This window comes from Orycteropus afer, unplaced genomic scaffold (genome assembly GCF_000298275.1).
Source record: "Orycteropus afer afer isolate SDZICR_OR568_19922 unplaced genomic scaffold, OryAfe1.0 scaffold00172, whole genome shotgun sequence".
Taxonomy (NCBI): domain Eukaryota; kingdom Metazoa; phylum Chordata; class Mammalia; order Tubulidentata; family Orycteropodidae; genus Orycteropus; species Orycteropus afer.
In genome coordinates this window covers 1,813,736-1,823,124 of record NW_006921759.1, presented here as the reverse complement: position 1 = coordinate 1,823,124, position 9,389 = coordinate 1,813,736, and positions in this window count along the sequence as shown.

The following is a 9,389-nucleotide window of genomic DNA, read 5'->3' as shown; positions in this document are numbered from 1 at the left end:
GGGCTGGCACAGGATCGGGCAGTGTTTTTTTCTGCTGTGCATGGGGTCGCTATGAGTCAGAAATGACTTGACGGCACTTAACAACAACAACAACACACCAGTAAGTCTTTTTTACATTTTTGTTCCTTTTATTTTATTAACCTTTCTACTGCCATTCCTTACAATCTTTAAGGCCAAAGAATAGTAGAAAAAAAACATCAAACTATAAAACTTTATTTAGAAAAACAAAAAGCGGAGTAACAGGGGAATATTGGAAAGCCCTATGAAAAGATTAAATAATGTCTTATATACTTTAAATTTTTTGAACTGTGACACTGATGGGCAGTCTGCTGCTAACAGATATTTTCAAAAAATAAAACGAGACACCAACTCAGTCAAAGTTTGGTGGAAGGTTGTACTGACAAGTCAATGGAAAGGACCAGATCCACTATTAACGTGGGGACGAGGGTATGCTTGTGTCTTTCCAGAAAACAATGACAAACCCGTATGGGTACTGGAGAGATTTGTTCAACATGATGGATCACATTCAGTGCAAACTTCAGTGGCTGTCACTACAAGATCGCCGGAGGAGGCGACGACTACTGAATCATCAGACCAGGGAAGCGACGCTGCCGACTTGGGGTCAGAGTAAGACCTTATCTCATAAGACTGCAAGTATGGCTCAAGGTCTGGGCCAGCTTCAGACCCCAGAAATGATATTTTTAGCTATGATGGCATTGCTGTCAACTCAAATCACTGCTGTAGCAAATTAAACCCATTGGGCATATTTGTTCCATTCACCTTGGGTGCGACCTGCTACATACTATGATGCTGATATTCCTGTCTTTACTAACAACACTTGGTTGCTTGGGGGAAAGGGTGGAGAGTATATAGAAAAATTATTAAAGGAGAAAGTATAATGAATTATATGGCTCTTGCTGCAAAAACACCGATTTGTTTTACCCAGCATAGCTATAGTCCTTCACCATGCTTGAAGCTATTACCAAAAAATGCAGTGGGCATATGGAAGCAACCTAACGTGTGTATTGGGGGATATCAAAATATACAACTTATGGGAATATTTTCAGAAATTATACTATAACTCCTCCTGTACCGTACTGTCCTAACATATCCCAAGATTGGGAGGCATTTCCACCTTGGTTTAAATGTCATTTGCCTCTCTCAAAAAAGGTTATGGTGTCCTCCTACAATGCAGAGTATGACTCCCCACGTTATCTTATGGATTGGGGAGACTCATATAATGACTCATTGTTCACTAGCTTCCGCAGGAGTTTTCCAGAAAACATCTTACAGATGCCAGAAGGACCTGTGCAATCAGAATTATGGAGACTGGTTGCTGGAATCAGGACTGTGAATCATACTGTATTCATCGGGAGACCAGAAGGAGGGACATTTGTCCGAGGAATTTACTCTGACATACAGGCATGTGTTCAACTCCCAAACGCTCTCATGCTGGCACAAAAATATACTGATTGTACTGTAAATGCTACTATAAGTTGCTTAAATATTTCTGAAACTAATAATACTTTAGGAAATTATTACTGGAATATGACCTGTAATAACTGTTTGTTAACTCAGTGCTTAATCTCAACAGATCAATATATACTGATAGTAACACAACCACACTATATAATTATATATATATATTTCAGAAGGATAGTTTCACTCAGCAGGAGAACATTCACAGTATTTAGTACAACAAGGGCTTAGTAGACCTAAACGCTTTATTGGTCTCCTTATTGCAGACATAACTGCTCTTTGCTGCAATGATACCTTCTATGACTGATGTTGCACTACAGTTATCTATACAGACAGTCCAATATGCAGATGTTGTAGCCTGAAATACTGTAAAGACACTAGCAGATCAAGAGAAAATTGATCAGGATTTTAAACTCAAAATAGACGTATTAAATGAGGCGGTATTATCAATAGGGGATGAGCTAGAAGTGATGCAAGTGAAGCAAGCATTACATTGTGACTATTGGTATGAATACATATGCATAACAGCATACCCTGTGAACTTCAGTAATCCCTAATTCACATGGGAAAAGATTAAAATGAGAATATTAGGGATATGGCATGATTTGAACATCAGTTTTGAAATGCAGGAGCTTCATAAAAATATTCAAAGACTAAAAGAGAGTCATGTACCAATAATTGATCCCAATCATGTTGCAAACATTATACTTAATGAATTTTAGAAACTTAACCCTTTGAAAAGTATTGCTACATTTCTATACCACTTTTTACCATATGTTATAATGTTTTTAATTGTGTTATTTGTTATTCTTTGGGTTCCAAAACTAATGCGTCAAGTAATTCAGTCTTTGACTACTGAGGTACATCTACTGCATTTAAAAAATAAAAAGGGAGGAAATGTTAGACACCAAGAGAGAAATGATCAAAGGACATGAGTGCAAGGCACATGTCCAACTGTGACAAGAGAAGGCAAGGCCCCTCCAACGGCACAGGAGAAGGCAACATGAGAAGGCAAAGCCTTTCTCATGGTTAAATGCTTACTTGGCAAAACATCAAGTATTAAAAGTAGATGTTATTCCAGTTGTCCGTGTTTTTATCTTATTGGAATGTTTCACATTTTGGGTCATTGTGCCCTAGTAAACATTAATTGTTTTACACTCCTTATTCCTGAGGAGGCTTTTGTGATTGTTTTAATGACCATCTGTTGTCCTTGAGCACGTAGAGGAGTAAAACTTTAACTTTGTAGAGAATAAGCTGATTGTATGGATTCCAAGACTAATGATGTAATCATGTATAAACATATAAATAATGTAAAACAAAGGCATCAGGGGTCACTCTCACAGAATATGCAGGGCATCCGCCTGACCCCTTTTCCTTTTAACAAACCATTAATTCTTTTGTGTCGCTTTGTTTCATGACCTATGTGGTTTTGCCGGACATGTCAGATTGTTGACACACTACTAGCAGCAATGATGGGCGCAGGTATAGCACGGATTGTGAAGCTGGCGCAGGACTGGGCAGTGTTTCATTCTGTTGTACAATCACTATGAGTTGTAGCCAACTTGATGACACCTAACAACAGCAACAAAGATCAGTCACAGAGTGCAGCACCAGTTTTCAGTGGTCCCTTCTAGAGTCTACTGTGAAGGCTCCATAATGTTTCTGGCAAGCCACTCAATTGTGTAAGCTTTTTAGAAAAAACAGGGACTGGATGACCTTTGCACCACCTATCAGTTTGTTGTCTGTGATGGCATGTGGGTTGCTATGACACTGGTATTTCAAATACCTTCAGGGTCACCTGTGATGGACAGCTTTCAGTGTCACTCCCAGACTAAGACAGACTAGGAAGAAAGATCTGTCAATCTACTTCCAAAAGTTAGCCAATGAACACCTTATGGATTCACATCAGAATATTGTCTAATATAGTGTTGGAAGATGAGCCCTCTAGGTTGGGAGACACTCAAAATATGAAGTGGCTACAGTGGACTCAAGCATACTGACTATCATGAAGGTGGTGCAGGACCCAGCCACATTTCACTCTGTTATACACTGAGTTGCCATGAGTTGGAGCTGACTCAACAGCAAGTTACTACAACAAGAACAACAACAGATGATCTTGAAAAAGACCTACAAAGCTCTGACTCCCAACTCTGGATTGTGAGTCCCTGGGAACAGGGACTCTTTTTTTTCTTTAAATGCACTGACCATAGGAATGTTGTATCAAGCAGGTGGTGTGTAAATTAATTCATTCCGCAAGTATTTGTTTAAACAGTGAATAAAGCAGAATATATTATCCTTCATTTGCATAGATTTACATTTTGTTAGAACTTCCACATTCATTATAATACATGATCCTTAGACAAATTTTCATTTGATTTTGAGGGTGGGTCCTACAGAAGGTGATTTATGTTTCAAAAAACAAAAATATATATGGTTTAACCTCAAAATATGATTTTAGTGTAAAAGTGACTTTCAAGATTAAATAGTGTAAGCACTAACTGTAATTGTTTCTGGCCTTAAAACAATTTTATGTGAAGTTCATGTACTTTATAGAAATCATAATTGACAATAAAGTGATGTCAAAATGATGGCTGATAAGAAATATGAGAATAATAAGTGAAAAATTCAGCAACACGTTCCATTTGTTTCTGAATGGTTGTGGTGGAACTGTGAGTCCTTGTTGCCTATAGCAGTAAATTCAATAACATATCCTAATATTGGCTTTTCCTTCTCTGTCTCACTCTTCCTGATATCTCGCTCCTGCTTCTTGGGATCAACTCCAAATAAACTACCTGGCTCCAAGTCTTTGTCTCAGGCTTTGCTTTGGGACACCTCCAACTCTGACACCTAAGCATTAGGATTAGAAGTAGAAGAAAGGGTCTAACTTAACACATCACTGTTGGGTGCCATGGAGTTGATTTTGACTCATGTGAGAGAGTGGAACTACCACATAGGGTTTCCTAGGCTGTAATCTTTATTTATGTATTAACAATTTATTGTACTTCAGGTGAAAGTTTATATAGAAAATTAGTTTTCCAATCAATAATTCATACACAAATTTTTCTGTGACAATGGTTGCAATACCTGCAAAGTGTAAGCATTCTCACCATTTCCTCCCTGGATTCCCCATCTTCGTTCATAGATCTCCAGGTCTGTCTTCTGAAGAGCTGCTGGTTGAGTTTGAACCACTAACATTTTGGTTAGCAGTTGAGCATTTAACCGTTATGCCACCAAGGCACTGGTAGTTCTACAGTCTGCTTCCAGACTTTCTAATCAAAAGCTGGAATCTGTTACCTTGGTCAATGTACTGGACCTGAGTTCACACTCTGCTAACTCTGGTTGGGGAGCAAATTTGTAACTTTGGAATAAAGTTACATTATATTGGCTCAGAATTATTATCATTTAATATCTTTGGTCTTAGTGGTTCACTTAATCTCCATAATAATGGGAATTTCCAAGTCTTGTGCAAGTTGTGTTTAGATAAGTTTTGCCATCAATGTTTATTTCTTAAGATATTTAAATGATTAGGGAACTTGATCTACTAAATTTTATGTGATTTATTAGCTTTACAAAGGGTTTTTCTTATATGTTTAGGAAGAATTTAAATTTATAAATTTAACTTAATAGGTTTGAAGTATTGCCAAAGTGGACACACTAGATTTGTTATTGTACTTTGAAAGTATTTGAATAAATATATGAGTTGTATGTAAAAAAGCTACCTAAAACCAAGTAAAAAACTGAAGGACTTCTATCAAATGTGTGAAAATAAGTAGACAGGAAATTTAACTGAGCTCAAGGTGTCATAAAACCTATAGCATTTAATGGCAGTAACAGAGAATAATCTAAAATATATATACTTTAAATATTTAAGTATCTAAATTGCTCCAGGATTCTCCAATCCATAAGTATGTACAATTGAGAGTGGTATAAATTGGAAAAGAACAAGACAGGACTATCTTATTCTTTAAAGGAAAACAAAAAAAAAAAAAAGAAAGCCTGACCTAACAATGGGGTGAAAATGGAAATTGCACATTATTTTTTTACTAAGGCATAAAACACATGAAGCAGTCTATGCATCATGGGCAACATTAAAAGATCACTAAAGATATCTATAGCTGAAAACTGGTTATTCACTCTATTAAATTTTAGTTATTATTATTATTATTTGCTTTGGCATTGTCAGAAAAATAGGCATTTATGTTAGTTGTGTTGCTAATAAAACTCTGGTTAGAAAGTTAACTCAAGGACTTATCAACCTTGAGGTAGGTTGATGATATGCATCAGAATATTAAAAAAATGATTGTAATGCAGAACTGATAAATGATCAACATACAAGTTTACAAGACTTGGGAATTCCTTATCTTGGAGATTAAGTGAACTGATAGCATCAAAGAAATTAAATGACACATAAGTTTGAGGCAACATAATGGGTTATAGAAAATATATGTATTTGATTGATTAAGTAAGAGTTCACTCTATGGAAATTTAGAGAAAACCTTAACATTGATACATTTAATATTAATACGTAACAGAGAGCCTTCATTTCTTCACACAATCACTTCTCATTAGTAAATGGTTACTAATGATATGTATCTATAGATATAGATAGATAACTCTCTCTCTCTCTCTGTATGTATATGTATCATTGGGTAGTGCAAACAGTTTATGCTTGACTACAAACCTAAAGGTTGGCAATTCAAACTCAATCAGGGATGCTATGGAAGAAAGGCCTGGTGATCTTCCATAAAGATCACAGCTAAGAAAACTGTATGGAACACTTCTACTCTGTAACACTTGAGGTTGCCATGCATCAGAATTGACACAGCAGTAACAGGTTATATATATATATATATATATACCTATTACTATCTGTGTATGTATATTTTATTCATTTTTTGTTTTTCTACCTTAAACTAAACCTTCCATTTTATTGCTGGAAAAAATGAAGGTATAGAGAGATTCATGTGGGCCTTAACAAGTCAGTGCAAATAAATATAGTATGAAAACTAGTAAACATAGAGCTTCTGAGGAAGAAAGATATTATTTTTAAAAAATATTATGGTAAAAAGTGTGTGTGTGTGTGTGTGTATACAAAACTTCAAAGCCAAACTCACTGTTGTTGAGTTGATTTGACTCACAGTGACCCCTCCTTGGTTTCTGAGGTGGTAGTTCTATGGAAGTAGATTACCCGATCTTCCTTCCGAGGAGGAGTGGCTGGTGAGTTTGAACTGTCAGCCTTCTAGTTAACAGTCAAATGCCTTAGGCACTATGCCACCAGAGCTTATATAGTTGTTGTTGTTGTTGTTGTTAGGTGCCGGCGAGTTGTCTCTGACTCATAGCGACCCCATGCATAGCAGAACAAAACACTGCCTGGTCCCATGCCAGCTCCACCATCCTTGATATACTTGAGCCCATTGCAGCAGCCACTGTCTCAATCCATCTCATTGAGGCCCTTCCCCTCTTTCGTTGACCCTCCCTCTTACCAAGTATGACATCCTTCTCCAGGGAATAGTCCCTTCTGACAACATGACCGAAGTAGGTGAGACAAAGTCTGGCCATTCTTGCTTCCAAGGAGCATTCTGGCTGCACTTCCTCTAGGACAGATTTGTTAGTTCTTTTAGCAGTCCATGGTATTTTCAGCATTCTTCACCAGCACCACAACTCAAAAGTGTCACTTCTTCTTTGGTCTTCCTTATTCATTGTCCAGCTCTCACATGCATATGAGGCGATTGAAAATACCATGGCCTGTGTCAGGTGCACCTTAGTCCTTAAGGAGACACCTTTGCTCCTCAGCACTTGAAACATTTCCTTTGCAGTCAATTTGCCCAGTGCTATACATCATCTGATGTCCTGACTGCTGCCTCCATTGGCATCAATTGTGGAACCATGCAATGTGAAGTCTTTGACAAGTTAAGTATTTTCTCCATTTATCATGTGGCTGCTTATAGGTCCAGTTGTGAGGATTTTTGTTTTCTTTATATTGAGATGTAATCCATACTTCAGACTGTATTCTTCAATCTTCATCAGTAAGTGCTTCAAATTATCCTCACTTTCAACAAGCAAGGTTGTGTCATCAGCATATCACAGGTTGTTAATGATTCTTCCTCTTATCTTAAATGGCAAATATGTATGTGTGTGTGTGTGTGTGTGTATGTATATTTGCTATTTCAACCATTAATGATATTTTTTAAAGATAGTAGCAAATACTTTTTGAATTATCATTAAATTTTTCTATATATTCAAAATAAAAATACCTAAACTAGTTTGAAATTAGAGTGCTATTTTATGTCATTAAGGAAATATTTGAGTGGCTACTGTGTGCCAGACAATATGCTAAGGACAAAGGATGCTTCTTATAATCTTAGAGTCAAGTGAGAAAGATTTATGCATCATAAGAGCCATAGTAAATGTACAAAGGGCTGTGGGAACTAAGAAAAATGACTAAATCTACTTGAATTATAGGGAGACATATTAAAACTTATATATGAACATTTAACCAAAGAAGAAATACAAATTACCAAAAAGCATATGAAAAGATGTTCAACAATAAGAATTCACTTCAGGGTAATCACAAAGAAAATTAACAATCCTTCTAATCAAACCAGGAAGGAAGAAAATCACAAGGGTTTAGTAAGCACAAAATCAATTATAATGAAGAAAAGAGAAAAAACACTTGATAACAAAATGAACTCAGCACAGAAAAATATTTGGAACAAAGAACTCACCAACAACACAACAAAAAACACAGTAGAATGACAGCAATAAATTCATACCTATCTCTAAGTACACTCAATGTGAATGGACTAAATGATTTAGTTAAGAGAAAGAGAGTGGCAGACTGGATAAGAAAAGAAGCCCTATCAATATGGTGCTTACAAGAGGTCTACCTTAGACACAAAAATAAAAAATAAATTAAAAATCAAGGGGTGGAAAAAATATATATCAAGCTAATGGCAACCACAAAACAGCAGGAGTGGCAATATTAATTTCTGATAAAATATACTTCAAAAACCAGCATAAGAGACAACAGAAGGACACTATATGATGTTAAAGTGTCAATTGACCAAGATAACATTACCATAATAAATATCTATGCACCCAATGAAAGAGCTCCAAAATAATAAAGCAAATATTAACTGAATTGAAAGGAAAAACAGACAACTCTACAATAGTAGTAGTTGTTGTTGTCATGTGCCATGAGTCAACTCCGAGTCATAGTAACCTTATGTACAATAGAAGGAAACACTGCCCTGTCCTGTGCCAGCCTCACGATCCCTACTATACCCAAGCCCATTGCTGAAGCCACCATTTTAATCCATCTTATTGAGGGCCTTTCCCTCTTTCACTGTCCCTCCACTTTACCAAGCATGACATCCTTCTCTGGAGAATGGTCCCTTCTGACAACATGAGCACAATAGACAAAGTCTGGACATTCTCGTTTCCAAGAAGCATTCTGGCTGCACTTCTTCCAGGACAGATTTGTTAGTTCTGTTAGCAGTCCACCATAATTTCAACACTCTTTGCCAACACCACAATTCAAAAGCATCAACTCTTCTTTCGCCTTCCTTAGTCATTGTCCAGCTCTCACATGCATGTGAGAAGATTGAAAACACCATGGCTTGGGTTAAGTGCATCTTAGTCTTTAAGGACATATCTTTGCTCTTCAGGACTTGAAAGAGGTCCTTTGCAACAGATTTCCCCAATGCAATATGTATTTTGATGTCTTGACTGCTGCTTCCATTGACGTTGATTGTAGGACCAAGTAATATGAAGTCTTTGACAGTTTCAATCTTTTCACCATCTATCATGATGCTGCTTATTGGTCCAGTTGTGAGGATTTTTGTTTTCTTTATATTGAGGTGTAATCCATACTGCAGACTGTAGTCCTTAATCTTCATCAGTAAATGCCC